Here is a 19,731-nt window from a genome sequence, read left to right as displayed (position 1 = left end):
TATAACGGGAATACGATATTGCACTGGACATTTTGACACTAACTGACACTTTCAATTTTTTGGGGACCAGTGACACTAATACAGTGATCAGTGCTAAAAAAAAATGCACTATCACTATACTAAAGACACTGGCTGGGAAGGGGTTAACATCAGGGACAATAAAAGGGTTAACTGTGTGCCTAGCCAGTGTTTTACTGTACTGTGTGAGGTTCTTTTACTAGGGGGAGAAATAGAAATGTATTCCCTGCTTTGCAGGGACACAAATTCCATCCCTTTCCTTCTGTCAAAACTGCGATCTGCCTACATAGGCAGATCACAGTTCTGTCTCTCTGCCTAACGATCGTTGGGTGCCAGAGGACATTGGGCACTGTGTGCCCGCTGATCAGCTTCCTGTGTGTAATCACTATGGAAGCAATCTGCCGGCGGCTTGCATGCGCACCCCCTACCCGAAAGTGTTGGATCACATGTATATACGTGATCCGGCATATGGGTGCCGCCCTGTAGCAATAAAACTGCTATAGGGCAGACCTTAAGTGGTTAACCTTTGTTAGAACCGACAGTGTTCAAATCTGTTACAAAAGATGAACCACCGCTCCAAAGTAATCCTCGAGGACTGAAGCTCTGTCTCCTATTGATGAGCCCCAGGTGCTGACCATTACACACACACTGAGCAAACAAGCAGGACAAAACTCTGGATAGCCGCACACTGGAAAAAGACTTGAAATCCCATCTTTAATTGAAACAACGTGGGTCACATCAAAACAAAGTAAAAAAATCCACAGCAAAAGTATTCCTTTTGCTGTGGATTTTTTGATTTTGTTTTGATGTGACCCACGTTGTTTCAATTAAAGATGGGATTTTAGGGTACAGGAAAATGCTGACGCGTTTCCCACCGTAATCAGTGCTTACTCATAGCTATGATAATAAATAATAATAAAGAGCTTCCTGAAGGATACAGACAAGGTTAATTATGGAAAACACAACTACTCAGCCCCCTCATAAACAAAGAGAATCAGTAGGATTTTACAATGCTGGGGTTTCCAAAAAAGAGAAGCTCTAAAAAAGGTAAGCTGCATTTATTACCGTAAATATTTTTTAAATTATGCTATTGAATGAGAGCATGTGACAAATATAAAGGAGGTGTTATCATAATTTGGCTGCACTTTAAAGCTGCTGGAGCTTATGGAGTGAGAATACCTGCTCCATATGATATCAGCAGCCTAAATATAGAAGAAGTATATTTTCTTTAGGTGCAATCCTAATAATCCTTAATAATCCTTAGGCCCCTTTCACACGGAGACGGTTTTCAGGTGCTACATCGCTAAAAATTGTTTTGCTTTACCGCCGACGCCGCTCCCGCCCCAGTGTGAAAGGGGCCTTAGGGAAGCCTGTACTGCACTGAAAGAAGTTATTTTTTGGACCACTTTACCAGTTGACCATCTGTGTGCTGCTTTCAGGTCAACCCTTGTTTGGAGCATCTTGATCATATTTGATGTTAGTTCCTATTCATACAGAATTATTCAATCATCTTTAGTTTTCATTTCACACAAAATATGTTAGGGCTAGTTTTGTTATATTTCTGTATCTCTGCAGACTTCCTGGTAATGTAAAATATCCTATAGCTACTCTGAAAAGTTTAGCACTTTTCAGCTGTTGTGAATATGTGTATAGACTGGCACTAGGCATGCAGTTTTAACAAATAGAATTGTATAAGCTGCTAATTAAACAGTTTTACTGATTACCAAGAGCTATATCAAATACTGTATGTACATATTTTACCAGCTGCATTAAAAAAAAAAGAAAAAAACATCAGGGTCAATTAAACATGCTAGCTGTTACATTCCAATATTTTTGAGCAGCTTTTCCTTTTTTTTACACTTTTGGACACATAAGAAAAGAGTAAAACCATACAATTGACAATGTGTCACTCTATGCTCAATTCATTGTAAATGGGTATTAAAATTCAAATGTCATCATATTGTGGTGGATATTTTAGAACAATTATGTTTTCATTAGAAACTAATTTAGATGTCACGCACTACTTATTTTATATGAATTAATTTATGCACATTGCGAGATTTTGTTTTTCTATTTAGCTGAGCAATGAAGAGGTTAATTAGAAAAGATGTTCTCTGATTTGTTTATGTAAACTTGTTTGATAATAGGTTCTGTAATCATAAGTGAAACCCTTCAACGCACACTGCCCTGAATCAAAGTAGAGTTTGTTTTTGAACATTGTAGTGGCAGAATTATATATATATATTGTACAGGACGCCGTGGCTGGGTCCTGGAAGGACGCTATATTTCCCCTCTGTTTGGGTTGTGGTCTCTTTAAGGGAATAAAAATTGATTAGCCCACCTGTTAAGGAAGTGTCTTTAAAAAACAAGACAGGAAGTGGTAGATGGGTGTGGAGGAGTGGAGAAGACATGGTGGATGGTGTTTATTTTTGACTGCAGCAACTGAAGTGGACAGCAGTGTCCTGTTTGGAAGGCTCCTGGCAGGGGAAGCTACCTGCTATCAAGATCAAGCTCTGTTTTGATAAGGACAGCTGTTCTGGACTTTGCAAGTCGGTGAGACTACAAACCTTTTTCCTTTCGTTTTTGGCTGCTGTAAAGCTATTTAAGTTAATAAACCCTTTGTTGTATGAAAAGCCTGTGTCCTGCGATCTACCTGGTCCCCCGAACATTACAATATATATATATATATATATATATATATATATATATATATATATCTGTTTCAAGGCTTTAATACCTTTTGGATCACCTAAACCAAGATCAATAAATAATGCAGTCTTTTTTTTTTTAAAGCAAGTAAATATTTGTACATTTTTTATTTGCTTTGCACAGATAGATATACATGCAGATAATGGACAATCTAGACTAAAGTCAATCTACCATTATGGTTTTGGACTAGGAAACTGTCCAAAACTGGAACTGAAGAAGCTCAAAATAGCATATGAAGGGCATTCAAAATCCATGCAAGCAGTGTCCTGCTGCAACATTAACTAGAGACCTCATCTAATTGCATCTAAATTTCTAGCAGTATAGTATAGTGTCCTATAGTCTCGGAAACTCCACCAGCAAAAGTCAGATGAGAGCCGTTGGTTGGAAAATGCGATCATGTGTATGCTCCAACGGACTTTCGCAGGCGGAATTTCGGCCAGCAAAAGATTGAGAGCATGTTCTCAATTTTTCAGTCGGAAACATTTCCGATCGGAAATTCCAATCGTCTGTGCATATTCGGACGTGCAAAATTCCTACGCATGCTCGGAAACAATTTGACGCATGCTCGGAAGCATTGAACTTAATTTCGTGTCATAGTGTTGTACATCACTTCTTGACGGTCGAAAGTTCAGAGAACTTTTGTGTGACCGTGTGTATGCAAGACAGCTTGAGCGTTAGAAAAACCATCAGAGATTTTGCCGACCAAAATTTCGATTGTGTATACGCAGCATTAGACATTAACAACCCAAACAATACTAGAGTCGTCAGTTTGAATCCCAACCACAGCACAACCTGCATGGAGTTTGCACCTTCTGCCCGTGTGGAGTTCCTCCAGGCACTCTTATCTCTATCTCCTCCAATACTTCAAAGATATGCTGATTTGCTCCTGTCTAAATTGACCCTAGTATGTGTATGTATGAATCGCTTCTTAGTCCTTTGGCCAGGATCAAATGTAGTATCTGTTTTTATCGGTTGTCGAGAGGAAGATCGCTGGCATCCTTTAAGCAGGGAGCCGCCGGTTAATATTTTCCTGATGTAATAAGGTAGGCATGGAAGGGGGGACCTTTTACCTCCCAGGTTGAATCTGGCTTGGTTTACCAGGCTTGTCCCTGGTTGGTGGCAAGGATCTCCTTAAGTTCTAATGCCTTCCTGAATTGAATGGGAATGCATTTGTCTGGCCTGGGGCTGGGAAGTGCAAGGAGCTCTCTGTAATGTTCCCCTGGTGGTGGTGCTGGGAGAACACTTTTGGGCTGCACCACACCATTGGTGTATCACTGGCACACGGTCATATCACCTCATGCTTTTCTTGCACCATGCCTTTGTATACTTGCCAAGTGGCATGCTGTGTATTGCACATGGCATCTTTTTCTTTCTTTTCACATTTTTATGTCACAAGTATTTGCACTGCATGTTTTTTTGTGTGTGTGTTTTTTTGCACAGAGACAGAGGGTGCAGGTGTTTTTTCTACTTCCACTCCTGCCACTAGACACCAGTTTGCTCCAAGATCCCCCTCTCCCTTACACATAACAACCACAGCTGCAGTTCAGTATATCTTGCTTGCAACTGTACATCTATACGCTTCCCCCACTAGCTGCATTTCCCCTGCATTTAATCTATTGAAGACTCCATCTATTGCTTAATTTCCCTTGGCAACCCCTCAGAAACCCTTTTTTACAACTGCTACCCCTTTTTTACCATCTCTCAATACTTTTACTACTCCTGCATCAGCTGCACAATCTGTTCATAGCCCTGCAATCACTCACAGGAAGGACTCCAGTGACCAAACATTAAAGGCAAAAAAGTTTTTTTCCCAACCGATACAATTGTGCCACTATCCACTCCGGTCACAGTCATCATTCAGTCAGATACTGTGCTAGTTCCTGCCTCCATGCTTAATGACCCGGTCCAGCCCACCTCCACGCTACCTAAACTGGTCCAGTTCGCCTCCATGACAGTTGTTCCAGTCAAGCTTGCCACTACATCAGTTGTTCCCATCCAGCTTGCCACTACACCAGTTGTTCAGGTCCAGCCTTCCACCACACCACTAGGAAGTTCTATCCATCCTTGGGACAGACTGACTGAGCCAAGTGGGGTCCTTGACCATTTTCCAAAGTCGCCATGTATCGAGTCCATGTTCCTGCCTCCAAATCTGACTGTACTGAGCTTCAACCAGCTACCCATATCCAGTCTAATGCTGCTAATTCCCTACTTACTGTCCAGTCTGATTCCATTGATCCTCTGTCTGACTTTACTGATCCTCTGTCTGATGCAGAGCCTGATGGTTCTTGTTCCGATGTCCAGCCTGATGGTTCTGTGCCCAATGTCCAGCCAACCTCTGATGGTCTGATGTCTAATGCCCAGCCCACCTCTGATGGTCCAGTGCCCAATGCCCAGCTCACCTCTGATGGTCTGGTGCCTGATACTCAGCCCGCCTCTGATGGTCTGGTTCCTGATGCCCAGCCTGCCTCTGATGGTCCGGTGCCCAATGCCCAGCCCACCTCTTATGGTCCGGTACCTGATGCCCAGCTTGCCTCTGATGGTCCAGTGCCCGATGCTCAGCCCGCCTCTGATGGTCTGGTGCCTGATGCCCAGTCTGCCTCTGATGGTCTGTTGTCCATTGCCCAGCTTGCTTTTGATGGCCCAGTGTTTGATGCCCAGCCTGCCTCTGATAGTCCGGTGCTTGATGTCCAGCTTGCCTCTGGTCAGATACCTGATGCCCAGCCCACCTCTGATGGTCTGGCGCCTGATACCCAGCCTGTCTCTGATAGTCCAGTGCCCAATGCTCAGCCTGCCTCTGATGGTCTGGTGCCCGATGCCCTCTTCTTGTTTCCTGTCCTAGTCTTGATCCTGCTCTGTTCATGGGAGCTCCCACCATTTTGTACATAGCGTTTGTAGCTAGGTTTTTGTTCTGGGCTTGCTGTATGTTTATTTTTCACTTTTACATTGTTTATGGTTTGTTGGTGTTGGAAGGGTTTTATTTATGTTAATAAACTTTATTTAATAATACTTGACTTGGTTTCTGATTCTTTGAGGTGTAGCCCACTGATATGGTCATCCCTAATGGATACCTGCATTTGATATCCCTTGCATGTATTTATGCTTTAAAAAGCACTAAAATCACACCAAAGAAGCATTAAAATGTACTCCCTCAGTAATTTTTTAATCATTTCACCAGTGGCACCTGTAAGTGCTGCTAATGTGCCCCTTACCTCTTCTACTCCTCCCAAGCATAGAGCAGTAATTTGCCTGCAAACACTTTTAATTTACCTTTTTCGTTCTCCATCTGTACTTTTCCCAGCAGAGCAGCCAAATTCTCTAACTGCAGGACATTTAGTAAGGGTTTACATGTACTTTAAGAGGCCCACCAGTGCCTACAAGCCTTACACTAGTCTTTCCCTCAGAAGTTTATCAACAGAGCTTCCTATACTTTCCCTATCACATATAAAGCACATTTTTCAATATGGCTGCTGGAAATCTACCCTTTTATAGTGAGGGGTGTGCTTTATCCAAAAGTTCTCTTAATGGTCCATTTAAACCTGCTGACCTACGTTCAAAGGCCAGGCAATGCATTATGGTTACTATTGCAAATTACTGCATTCGGGTTTGCATCAAACCCATACAATTTAGATGGCCAAAAATGCAGAGATGTTGCCGGAACTCCCTAATACAACAAGATATCTAAAGGAAGAATGGGGCAACTCTAAAAAGTCCCATATGCACATTGTTCCATTAGATATCACATCAAACCTATGTTAGACCCAAACTCAAACCTAATCCTCATCAACACCTACAGACAGGAGAAATTGAAGATTTGCTGGTTAAACAAATTTTGAGATATTTGCTTGCCTGTGGGACCTACCCTTGATATTATTGCTATTGCTTATCATACACTTAGAACTACTATCCTTTAAATAAATGCATTTCTAACATTTATTTTAACCATGAAAGCCAAGCAACCCATGAAGGCAATTTATATTTAATGCTATTATTTTGTTTTGCTTTGAACAAGTCAGTGCCAACTTATTTAGTTGACCTTTATGTACAAATTGTAATCAACTCTCTGGGAATTAGATACCATCACAGATGTGTTAGAATAAGTTTTCTGAGACTGACCTCACAGTAGACAGGATTTTCAGTTCCTTGGGAATCTGCTGTCTGTAGAACATTTCAACTGTTTTTCTGACGTTGACAACATGTAAATAAGCCTCATACCATTGGGAACACGAAGAAAATGTCATCAAAATGATTTGACCACTTTACATGAGTTAAGGCATGTGTGACAGTTCATGCAGAATCGCTGCTGTTACTTATTCAAAAACAAATAATCAGCTTAATAGGCATCAGGCTTCAAGTGAGGTTCTGGCAAGTTCCTGTCGGTAGAGATGATTTTTGCAGCCAATGAGCTGCCAATCACCAGCAAGAAAACTACTTCTGAACAATGCCAGTTATCTCCTCTTTGAGGTTTCAAAGGAACATCCTTGCTGGGATGGCATCTTTCCAGACTATCCTCTAAAATATGCTACAAAAACTATATGGCAACAGAGTGGAGATAAAAGTACAAGTAAGTATTTGTGACGTGCCAAATTGAAGCAGTGGTGAATAGAGAAAGCAGGATAGAAGCTCTAAAGGCATCACTTAGCAACACAGGGTATGTGCTACACGGGAAGAATTACTCAGAGCGATTAATATGATCATTATGAAGAATTACTTCTAATCTTTTTATGGCTAAAAAAGTCAGTTCTAGTTTTAAATTCTTTTGGATTTCTGCTACACAGTTCTTTTTTTATTATTCCATCATGAAATCATTAACATTGGATTGGCTTATTTATATCTATTTTATTTTTAGCATATTCATGTTCTATGCAATACAAATAAATATATAAATAAAAGAGACACACAAATGTAGACCATAAAAGCCCTAAGTACTCTTGATCCCCTGTGTCCCATTCCTCAAACCTCTATACATATAAAACCAGGAAGATACAAAAAGGATTTGAAAAGACAAAATAAAACATAACCCCATGGAACTACCGTACATACATATATGGTTACCTTTAAAAGCATAAGAAATAATAATATAATGTAAATGTCCCTCATATTTAAGGGGAACTGGACAGGTTTTATAAACTCCTGATAACTAAAGCTGGTCACCTACACAAATCATGCTAAACAGCATGGAAACCCACCTTGCTGACTATTGAATTTCGACAGCTGGCACCTGCGATCATCAGAATACTCTAATAGTATCCAAAGTGAATATAGACATTGGAATCCTGCTCTAAATGCAGTGGGGTACTCACCTAATTGTAATTAGGGGGTGCAATCAAAAATGTATGTATGAGAAAAGACAAAAAATAGAAGAGACAAAATGTACCCAATTGGAGTTACCTCCACAGAATAATTTATTACACCTTGTGGCAAAACAACAGCACATAGCAACTTCAAAAAGAAAGCCCACTAAAAACTCCACCTCCTAACCCTGCAGTGACCCCCCCCCCAAGATTATACAAAAAACCTCCCCTATACAAAAACTACCCCAGACCCAACCTCAATAAAAAGCCTCCACCTGAGTCAGAGAAGAAGGATTGGATGCAGTCCCACAAGTGAGCTGTGCTTAAACTCCCCAGCAGCCCCCCAAAAAATGCCCTAAAAACCACCCCCGGGACATTGTAATGTCACCACAATCCTACTCTGGCCAATGCCACACCTTAAAGCCACAATAGGCGAATGGAGCACTGTGGGAGCACAATCACCAAAATAACCAGCCCGTCTTAGCCCTCCTATCCCAGTCACCTGGGGTTATAAAGCTACAAGTGTGGTCAGTTATACAGTCATTGTCAGGGCTAATATACCCAAAGCAGTATGGGATGTGACCAAATCCACTGAGATGAAAAGCAAGCAATGCAAGTCAAGCAATGTCTGCTAGTCCATGCTGAGATAAAAAGTGAGCACTATCCATGTAGCTTGAAGGCAGTTTCAATCTAAATGCAGATGATAAGTACTGGACATACTTTATGGGGATGTGCCAGCAGCAAATAGGAGTTGGCAACAGTATGTATGTTTGGATAGAAAACTCCTATTGTGGCTGCAGTGATGTACTACAAAAACTCACTCATGGGTATGTAAGATCACTGATATCACAGGGTAAGTCCTATACTGATTAGGTAATTCTCCACCTGTGAATGATACAGCTGTATAGCCGATATCAGTGATATTGTACATACTGACAGCCCTCCAGCCGTGGGTGTGCTGACATCAAACAAGCTGGGCGCCTCTCAGTGAAGTAAATCATTCATTGGTCTTTCCTGCCAGATGTAGTCTCCACGCCACATAACTTCCAGATACAGCACAGGCAATCCAGGGTGGTTCCTGTTGGTCCTCATGAGGCATGGGGTGGCTATTGCGATGGGGGGGCAGTTCCCTGCGTATACATGTTACGTCCTGCCCACCGGAACTTCATTAGGACATGTCAGGCTATGGGCTGTCACTCATGTAAGAATCGGGTATCATATAAGTAACATAAACACAAAAATAAAAATAAAAAATAAACACTAAAACCATATAAGTAACATAAACACTAAAACACACAAGAGTACACCTGGCAGCCTTTAACAATGTGATGACGGAACGATCACTTGTAAATAAACTGTTCTTCTCTCCCCTCTGTGTACTGATCTGTACAGTGGAGGGGAGAGATCGGATGGAAAAAGCGCTGTGGGCTGGATCTGTAGTGCCCACAGCACTGCTCTGTGACAATTGCAGTCACATTCATCCATACTCTGCCAATACCCTGCCATACCCAGCCATACCCTGCCAATACTCTGCAATACCCTGCCAATACTCTGCAATACCCAGCCATACTCTGCCATACCCAGCCATACTCTGCCATACCCAGCCATAATCTGCAATATGCGGTAAGACCCAGCCATACTCTGCAATACTCAGTGATACCCAGCCATACTCTGCAATACTCGTGATACCCAGCCATACTCGGCAATACCCAGCCAATATTACAGTGGGGGAGATGTCCATTACCGTGGGGGAGATGATGTGGATATTACAGTGGGGGAGATGACGTGGATATTACAGTGGGGACTATATGGTGGTGGAATTTTCCCAAGTTTTTGCAAATTCAATTATTAGTCGCTGATCTGAAAAATGATCTGATCCGTGACTTTGATCTGAGGAAAGATCTGATCCATTCGTCTTTTGATCCGTTGCACCCCTAATATATATATATATATATATATATATATATATATTTTTTTTTTTTTTTTTTTTTTTTGCAAAGAATCTAGAGAATAAAATGGCGATTGTTGCAATATTTTATGCCACACTGTATTTGCGCAGAGGTCTTTCAAACGCATTTTTTGAGGGGAAAAATACACTTACATGAATTTTAAAAAAAAACGAAACAGGAACGTTAGCCCAATTTTTTCTATAATGTGAAAGATGATGTTACGCCAAGTAAATAGATACCTAACATGTCATGCTCTGAATTTGCGCATACTCGTGGAATGGTGACAAACAACGGTACCTAAAAATCTCCATAGGTGGTGATTTAAAAAAAAATAACGGTTACCAGGTTAGAGTTACAGAGGAGCTCTGCGATACCTTACATGTGTGATTTGAACACCGTTTACATATGGGGGGCGCTAGTTATGTGTGCATTTTCTTTGCTGCACAAGCTCGCAGGGATGGGGATGGGGGCACTTTAAAAAAAATTGTTTTCATTTTTTTTTTTACATTTTGAAAAAAAATCACTTTTATTGCTGTCACAAGGAATGTAAACATCCTTTGTGACAGTAATAGGTGGTGACAGGTACACTATATGGAGAGATTGGGGGTCCTTTGCACTTCAAAGTATTCAAATTGGCAAAAACGGTGATTATAAATACTGTAATGTTTTTTAAACTACACAATTGGCAGCTGAGTAAACTGAAAGTGGCGTCTCACTCTTGCTGGCGGAAGTGCTGGATCGTGCATCAGGTCTCCCCGGTACGACGGGATGCCCGGGAAGAGCGGTGGAAGGCAGCAGGAGGGGGGACATCCACTCTCGCTTCTCCAGGATAACAGCCGAGAGGCTTTTAGCCACATTGGTTGTTATCCCTGAAGAGCCGACCGCCCACTCTAAAAAATGGTGCTTTGTGCATCAGAATTGTGTACACACGATTGGAATTTTCGACAACGGATTTTGTTGTTGGAAAATTTGAGATCCAGATCTCAAATTTTGTGTGACGGAAATTTCGATGGAAAATGTCCAATGGAGCCTACACACATTTGGAATTTCGGAACTTCCGTCAGAAAATCCGACCGTGTGTATGGGGCATTAGACTTCTACAAGGACACCTCCTGAAAGTGGGCCTTTCTGGGGAGTGGGCCTTCAGCCAGTTCTGGTCAGTCTGTGCTACTGAAGTCTCATCCTAAATCAAAAAAGATGTTCATGCTTCAATTACATGCAGTGCCACCAGTACATATGAAAGGTGGTTTAATTGAAAGTATACTCAGAAGCCCCTACATCCTTTTATCATCTCTCATTTGGCTTTAGGGAGCAGCTGTTCCTATGGATGTAGATTGAGGATGCAAAAAAGTTTTTATTCTGCAAAGTGGAAAGCCAGTAAATGTAACAGACTGCATTGTCACTGATGGGGCCATTCAGAAGGATTTCAAAGAGCAAAAGTTACAGCATTAGTGGCTAAAAGTGAGTATGTCTGAGTATGTCTACCACTAGGTGGCTGGGTACTTGGTGGTACTAGATACATGAAGGGAAACCCAAGTTCAGGTTATGGGTATATGTGGTATCTCAACCAATGGGCAGGGGTTTTCATAAATCCCTTGGCCTTCTGGGAGAACCTATACATTCGGGTGAGGTCAGGTGATCCCTGTTTGGTGCCACCTGGCCTGCTGTCTGGGTGGCCGTGTGTCATACAACCCGGGCTGCTAGACCATAAATTGGACCTATCCTGGGGGCATGTGGCTGCCAGGCTGTGTGAGAGCCTATCCAGAAGTAAGAGGGCAGTGCAGGGTTGGGATTGCAGCTTGCAGTCCAACCAGAAGAGATGGTTCTGCTGGGAACCTGTCGTGGTTGGAGGTAGAAGGGAAGTTATCACCACTAAGGGACCTTTCACCTTTACCAGGGACCACAGTGAGTAACTGAAGAAAGTACCAAAGCAGCATTCTGCCTGAACGGGCATGGTGGAGAATCGGGAAACTTCAGGCGGTGATCAAGTCAGGGACTTAACTAACACACTGCGCTTGCAGAGCAATCTCGTTAGTCAAGCCAGGGACCAAGCTGGCTAGCAGGGGTGAAGGTTTAGAAGTATCTGGAGTGCCAAGCTAGGAACCCAGCAGGGAAGCGTGGGTGATGCTTGAGGGGGATACCATCGCAAAGCTTTGAGGAGCTCCAGGGATTCAGATTCAGTGAATCAGAGGGCCCAGTGAGAGACCAGGAGCTCAAGGGGCTGAAGAACTACAAGTAGAAGTTGTAGTGAAGCAAAGAGGACTGTAACAATTTGTGTTAGGAACTGTTAAAGACTGTTGCCATAGGAGACAGCAAACCTGCACGTGCAGATGTGGTGCCCTGCTGGGGCCTTTCCCTGTATGGCTGTCCTCCTATTGAAGTCTTAGTCTGCCAATTAAAATTGCAACTGCTTAAGGGTGTCCTGGCCCTAACCGTCTTTCCTTCTCAAAATATAAAAAGGACTGTTAAGAGAAATAAAACCTCTTTTACATCCAAGAATTATCTGGTGCCCAATAACTTTATCCACCTTGCACCCACTATGCCTCACAACCCTCCACATACAGAAGGATGTCAGCTATCTTTGGCCCTAAAGGTTCTCTTTATACTGAAGGAGGCTAAAGACTTTGCTACACTTATACCAGAGAGATGGAGACAGAGAGAAGAGAGAGTGAGGGTAGCTGAACAACTTAGCTAACCAAAATGTATAATAAAGACAGTGCTTCTTGTAGCCATTAAAGTTACACTGGTTAAGTGGACTTGATCTGTGTCAAAGACCTTGCCTATGTGTGTTTCCTGAGATGATTCCAAGTCATTCCCAAACTGCTTACCAATTCAAGCAGGCCCTCCAATATGATCGCCTTGAAGATTACGGAACTCCCCATTGCTGGGCTTCTGTTAAAGCAAACTTTTTCCAGTAGATGTTTTGAAACAGATTATTATGCATTTTATGATGTGGATAGTAGGGCCTGTGCAAGATTATACTCTATCCTGTTAGTGCAGTCTTAGTCAACAGGCTCTATTCATGCTAATGAGAATTGACTCTTATTGAAGTGGATAAGAGGAAATAAAATAAAAAATCAGCTGTTATATTAGATTGTCTACAAATAAAGAAAGAGGCATAACAGTCATTTCTGTAATAAAACATTATCCATGTTCATAATTGCTTCCTCCAATCCTAGCAATGCTGTGCTTGCCTATAACCATGGTATTGTGCATGGATCCCCACCTAACACCCACACTCACCCCAGGTCCCTTTGTTGTGGGTGCCTGCTATGGAACTCAAAGACTTCTTCGTTCACTCCAAATATGGTGAATTCAAAATAATAGCCAACTCAAGTTTTTTTTTTTTTTTTTTTTTTTTTTTTAATATGCCTATATTCTGGGCACTGCTGGCAAATATAAATGTTTCATAAGAAAATTGTAACATCCTTACTTATTTGAGTGTCTCACAGGCTGAAATTCAAGATGAGACATCTTTTCAAATAACAAACAAAATATCCCAGTGCACACATAAAGCCATAATATATTTTTTAGATTTGAAAACAAGATGTTTTCTGTAAAAAAAGAAGTCGTTCTTTTCCTCCTAATGATAATACATCAAGCATCAGACATGAAGTTCTCAGCAAGATGCAGCAAGTGACAGCTGAAAGCCTCCCCCATTCAGGGACTGCTGTGGGATTCCTAAATACTTTTAAGAGAGGTAAAATATCCCATTCAATTCATTTCACTTGCACCTCCAAACAAGAGCGAAACGTCTCTCTGTGATATTGGATACACAGAGAATATAAATTTCCTATTATGCCCCTAAAGTATAGCTAAAGAATGTGAGTTTTGCTTTAATAACACCTCGAAAGCTACAAGACATCCTATTTAAACAATGCCCATAAAAATAAGGCAAAAAAATAAGTAAAATGATAGCTAAATAACATCGATGTACCATGCTTACACAACTACTGAACCTAAAATATAATTTGTGCCATTGTATTTTTATGATAGATATATATATATATATATATATATATATATATATATATATATAATATTACTAAAAAATTTACTTGCAATTCACTACATTATCTACTAAGTTTCTTTGTTTAAATTACGGTAGACTGTACGCCCTAACTGCTCATGGATTCTTTAAACTCCTCTTCATCTCCATGCAATCATAAGGTAGCTTCCTATCTGCATAAAGTTGTTGGGTTGTCGATTATACAAAGTTAGGTTAGCATTGTGTATATTCTTAGTGCAACCAAGGTACATAAATGTTTGTAGTATTAAGTTGTCATCTAGCCATGTAGTCCTTTGAATCACTTGTCCTTAAAGGCCTCTAATAGTACCTGCTTTTCAGTTTTCAATAGAGTCATAAGATTAAAATAAATTTAAAAACATAAAATAATAAGTAATCTTCTTTTACACAAGTCAGTATTTAATGCAGTCATGTGCTGCGGAGTGTTAACCACTTAAGGACCAGAAGATTTGCCCCCTTAAAGAGGAAGCAAACCCTGATGGGTTAACTTCCTCTTTGTTTCCCTGCAAAAGTAAAGCATAATGGGCTACTATGCATCGCATAGTAGCCCATTATGTGTCACTTACCTGACACAGGAGCCGCTGTCCCCTCTTCCACGGAGCGTCCATGTTCTTTCCGGGTATCGTGGCTCTGGCGCTGTGATTGGCCGGAGCCATGATGATGTCACTCCCGCGCATGCGCATGGGAGCCGCCACTAACGGCATATCGCCGTTAGCAGCGCCATGCTCAGTGCGCCTGTGCGCCGCTGACAGCGGTGTCTGTCTTTTTGCAAATATCTCCTAAACCGTGTAGGTTTAGGAGATATTTCTTGGACCTAAAGGTAAGCCTTAATCTAGGCTTACCTGTAGGTCAAAGTGGTCTGTAAGGGTTTACAACCACTTTAATGACCAGGCCATTTTTTGCGATACGGCACTGTGTCGTTTAAGCAAACACTGAGCTTTGGTGGAGCTATGATTAAGCACTATTAAGAATGTTAAACGTGTCAGTAATTTCATCCTGTACGCTTCTACTTTATGAATTTTTGTTATTTTATATAATAAAGGTGTTTGTATCGGAGTGCGGATTTCCAGACTCTCCTTCTTCATTACTAAATGGTAAGCCTGCACCTACTGTTTCCACCCTGAGGAGAGTGTTACCTACAATACACCTGCCTAGAGCGGTGACCTTTATTCCCAATGTGTCATTTTAACTGGCAATTGCGTGGTTTTGCAACGATGTACCCAAACAGAATTGATGTCCTTTTTCTCCCCTCAAAGAGCTTTCTTTTGGTGGTATTTGATCACCTCTGCGTTTTTTATTTTTTGTGCTTTAAACAAAAAAAGAGCGACAATTAAAAAAAAAAATCCAATATTTTTTACTTTTTGCTATAATAAATATCCTAAAAAATAAATAAAATAAAAACAAATTTCTTCATCAGTTCAGGCCAATATGTATTCTTCTACATATTTTTGGTATAAAAAAAATCGTAACTAGTGTATATTGATTGGTTTGCGCAAAAGTTATGGCGTCTACAAAATAGGGGATATATTTATGGCATTTTTAATATAATTTTTTTTTTTTTTACTAGTAATGGCGATGATCAGTAATTTTCAGCTGGACTGCGACACTGCGGCAGACAGATCAGACACTTTTGACACATTTTTTGGGACCATTGATATTTATACAGTGATTAGAGCTAAAAATAGCCACTGATTACTGTATAAATGTCACTGGCAGGGAAAGGGTTAACACCCGTGGGTGATCAAGGGGTTAAGTGTTCCCTAGGGAGGTGTTTCTAACTGTGGGGAGGAAAAAAAGTGAGTACACCGCTGTCCAGATTGGGCCAAAAGTGTCATTATTTTGTGTGGACACCATTATTTTCCAGCACTGCCTTAACCCTCTTGGGCATGGAGTTCACCAGAGCTTCACAGGTTGCCACTGGAGTCTTCTTCCACTCCTCCATGATGACATGGAGCTGGTGGATGTTAGAGACCTTCCGTTTGAGGATGCCCCACAGATGCTCAATGGGGTTTAGGTCTGGAGACATACTTGGCCAGTCCATCACCTTGACCTTCAGGTTCTATAGCAAGGCAGTGGTCGTCTTGGAGGTGTGTTTGGGGTTGTTATCATGTTGGAATGCTGCCTTGCAGCCCAGTCTCCGAAGGGAGGGGGGTCATGCTCTACTTCAGTATGTCACAGTACATGTTGGCATTCATGGTTCCCTCAATGAACTGTAGCTCCCCAGTGCTGGCAGCCCCAGACCATGACACTCCCACCACCATGCTTGACTTTAGGCAAGACACATTTGTCTTTTTACTCCTCACCTGGTTGCAATCACACACGCTGGACACCATCTGAACCAAATAAGTTTATCTTGTGCCGCGTACACACGGTCGAACTGTTTGACGTACTTAGTCCGTTGAAACACATTTCAGCGGACAATCCGCTCGTGTGTGGGCTTCAGCGGACTTTTTCAGCGTGCAGTCAGGAGTACTAAGAATTTTGGATTTTCCAAAAATCTGTCCGTCGTACTTTGGTTTCAGCGGACAATACGGTCATCAGTATGCTAGTTCGACGGACTAAGAATGGCGCATGCCCAGAAAGGATTTACACGGCGGAAGGGTGCTTTGCTGTGTCTTGGACTTCCTATTTCTAGTCCCGTCGTACGCGCTGTACACGTCATCGCGCAAGCTTTCGACGGACTGTTTGTGTATCCGTGTGTGGTCAAGTCCGTTCAGTGGAAACTACGACGGATTGTCCGTCGGATTGTATGACAGACTAAGTACGCCATACAATCCGCTCGTATGTACGCGGCATTGGTCTCATCAGACCACAAGACATGGTTCCAGTAATCCATGTCATTGGTCCGCTGGTCTTTAGCAAACTGTTTGCGGGCTTTCTTCTGCATCATCTTTAGAAGAGGCTAAGCAGACCAATTTGATGCAGTGTCTGGCGTATGGTCTGAGTACTGACAGGCTGACCCTCCCACCCCTTCAACCTTTGAAGCAATGCTGGCAGCAGTCATACATCTATTTCCCAAAGACAACCTCTGGATATGAGGGCTGAGCATGTGCATTCAACTTCTTTGGTTGGCCATGGCGAGGACTGTTCTGAGTGGAACCTGTCATGTTAAACTGCAGTATGGTCTTGGCCACCGTGCTGCAGCTCAGTTTCAGGGTCTTGACAATCTTCCTTATAGTCTAGGTCATCTTTATGTAGATCAACAATTCTTTTTTCAGAGCCTCAGAGAGTTCTTTGCCATAAGGTGCCATGTTGAACTTCCAGTGACCGGTATAAGAGAGTGAGAGCGATAACACCAAATCTAATACACCTGCTCCTCATTCACACCTGAGACCTTGTAACACTAATGAGTCACATGACACCGGGGAGGGAAAATAGCTAATCGGCCCAATTTGGACATTTTCACTTAGAGGTGTACTCACTTTTGTTAAAGGTATAAAGTGTAAGCGCCCAACTTGTGTATATATAACTCTTAAATTGAAACAAGAGAACAGTAAGCACCAATATGTGCACACATCTATAACAGATGGACACAACGTGACCCCAAAAGTGGGGATGATAATAACATATGATTGAAAAACCAGGTAGTGAGTATAGTGACAATCAAAACCTATATACCAATACAACTGGACATATGAGTATATATCTCGGTGAAAAAATAGACAAAAAGGTCACACTAAATCCTAATGCGACCCAAAAACTAAAAAGTGACGACAAAATATATAAAAAGAAACGTCAATGTAAACACATAAAAATGTGAATAATAAGAGTGATAAAGTCCATTGAATAATGAAATTAAAACGTGCAAAGTGTAAGTCCCAATGAACTTCAGTGTCCACAGAGGTCCCACGTTACTGTGACCAAATGTTGACCCACCCTGTGAAGCTCCCACCAACTTAAGAAGCGCAGGCTTACCAGATGGACATGACCCAAGTAGACTTATGCCTCAGGGGTCAATAATGGCTTGTAATCCCGGCTAATGCAATTCTGGATTAAACGTTCCAATCGCACCACACACGGTTCATACGGACGACTGCGTGTAATCACTGTTTTCATATATATGGACAGCTCCGACAACAGTTCAGGCATGAAAAATGGAGAACTGGAGCCGACATGGCATAATAACGTTTTTAAAAAAAATAACTTTAATAAAAAATATTCAAACTCACATTTCCATAGTGGTCAATAAAACATATCAGAGGAAAATAGGCAGTGGCGGAGTCCTCCCGACGCGTTTCGACCTACAGGTCATCATCTGGAGATTGTAAACTAACAGATCTGCCAGACAGAGATCTGTGTGTGCGTGTGTGTGTGCGTGGTGGCTCAGCGGACAAACTGTTGGGTGGTGGCAGGCTATCGTTTGTTGTGTGTCTGGTGTGTGGGTGTGTGGACAGTGGGAAGAGTGATTAACACCAGGATTCTAGCTTTTAGAATAGCTAGGGAACCCTAGAAGTGTGTGCTAATTGCTAGACTGTTCCCCAGCCCTTAAAGTACACCAGATTGCCTGTGTGTGTGGATATATATATATATATACAGTATCTCACAAAAGTGAGCACACCCCTCACCTTTTTAATAAATATTTTATTATATCTGTTCATGTGACAACACTGAAGAAATTACACTTTTCTACAATGTAAAGTAGTGAGTGTACAGCTTGTATAACAGTGTAAATCTGCTGTCCACTCAAAATAACTCAACAGCCATTAATGTCTAAATCACGGGCAACAAAAGTGAGTACACCCCTAAGTGAAAATGTCCAAATTGGACCCAATTAACCATTTTCCCTCCCCAGTGTGATGTGACTCATTAGTGTTACAATGTCTCAGGTGTGAATGGGGAGCAGGAGTGTTAAATGTGGTGTTATTGCTCTCACTCTCTCATACTGGTCACTGGAAATTCAACATACAAACATTTGGGGGGCACACCCTAAAAAAATGCATAAAGATGGTGCTGCCATAAGACCATATATATTATATTTTTGTTCTGGAAATTCAACATGGCACCTCATGGCAAAGAACTCTCTGAAAAAAAGAATTGTTGCTCTACATAAAGATGACCTAGACCAGTGATGGCGAACCTTGGCACTCCAGATGTTTTGGAACTACAATTCCCAGGATACTCATCTACACTGCAGAGTGCATGAGCATCATGGGAAATGTAGTTCCAAAACATCTGGGGTGCCAAGGTTCACCATCACTGACCTAGGCTATAAGAAGATTGCCAAGACTCTGAAACTGAACTGCAGCACACTGGCCAAGACCATACAGCGGTTTAATAGGACAGGTTCCACTCAGAACGGGCCTCACCATGGTCGACCAAAAAACCAGAGGTTGAAGGGGTGGAGGTCAGCCTGTCAGTGCTCAGACCATACGCTGCACACTGCTTCAAATTGGTCTGCATGGCTGTCGTCCCAAAAGAAAGCCTCTTCTAAAGATGATGCATAAGAGAGCATGATCCCCTCCCTTTAGAGACTGCGATGCAGGGTAGTATTCCAACATGATAATGACCCCAAACACACCTCCAAGATGACCAGCGCCTTGCTAAAGAAGCTGAGGGTAAAGGTGATGGACTGGCCAAGCATGCCTCCAGACCTAAACCCTATTGAACATCTGTGGGGCCTCCACAAATGGAAGGTGGAGTACTGCACAGTCTCTAACATCCACCAGCTCCGTGATGTCCTCATGGAGGAATGGACGAGGACTCCAGTGGCAACCTGTGAAGCTCTGGTGAACTCCAC

The sequence above is a fragment of the Lithobates pipiens genome, unplaced genomic scaffold (assembly GCF_037356315.1).
Source record: "Lithobates pipiens isolate NorthernLeopardFrog02 unplaced genomic scaffold, aLitPip1_a1.2 Scaffold_19, whole genome shotgun sequence".
Taxonomy (NCBI): Eukaryota; Metazoa; Chordata; class Amphibia; order Anura; family Ranidae; genus Lithobates; species Lithobates pipiens.
The sequence above is the reverse complement of the archived record's forward strand: the minus strand, read 5'-3'. Positions refer to the sequence as shown.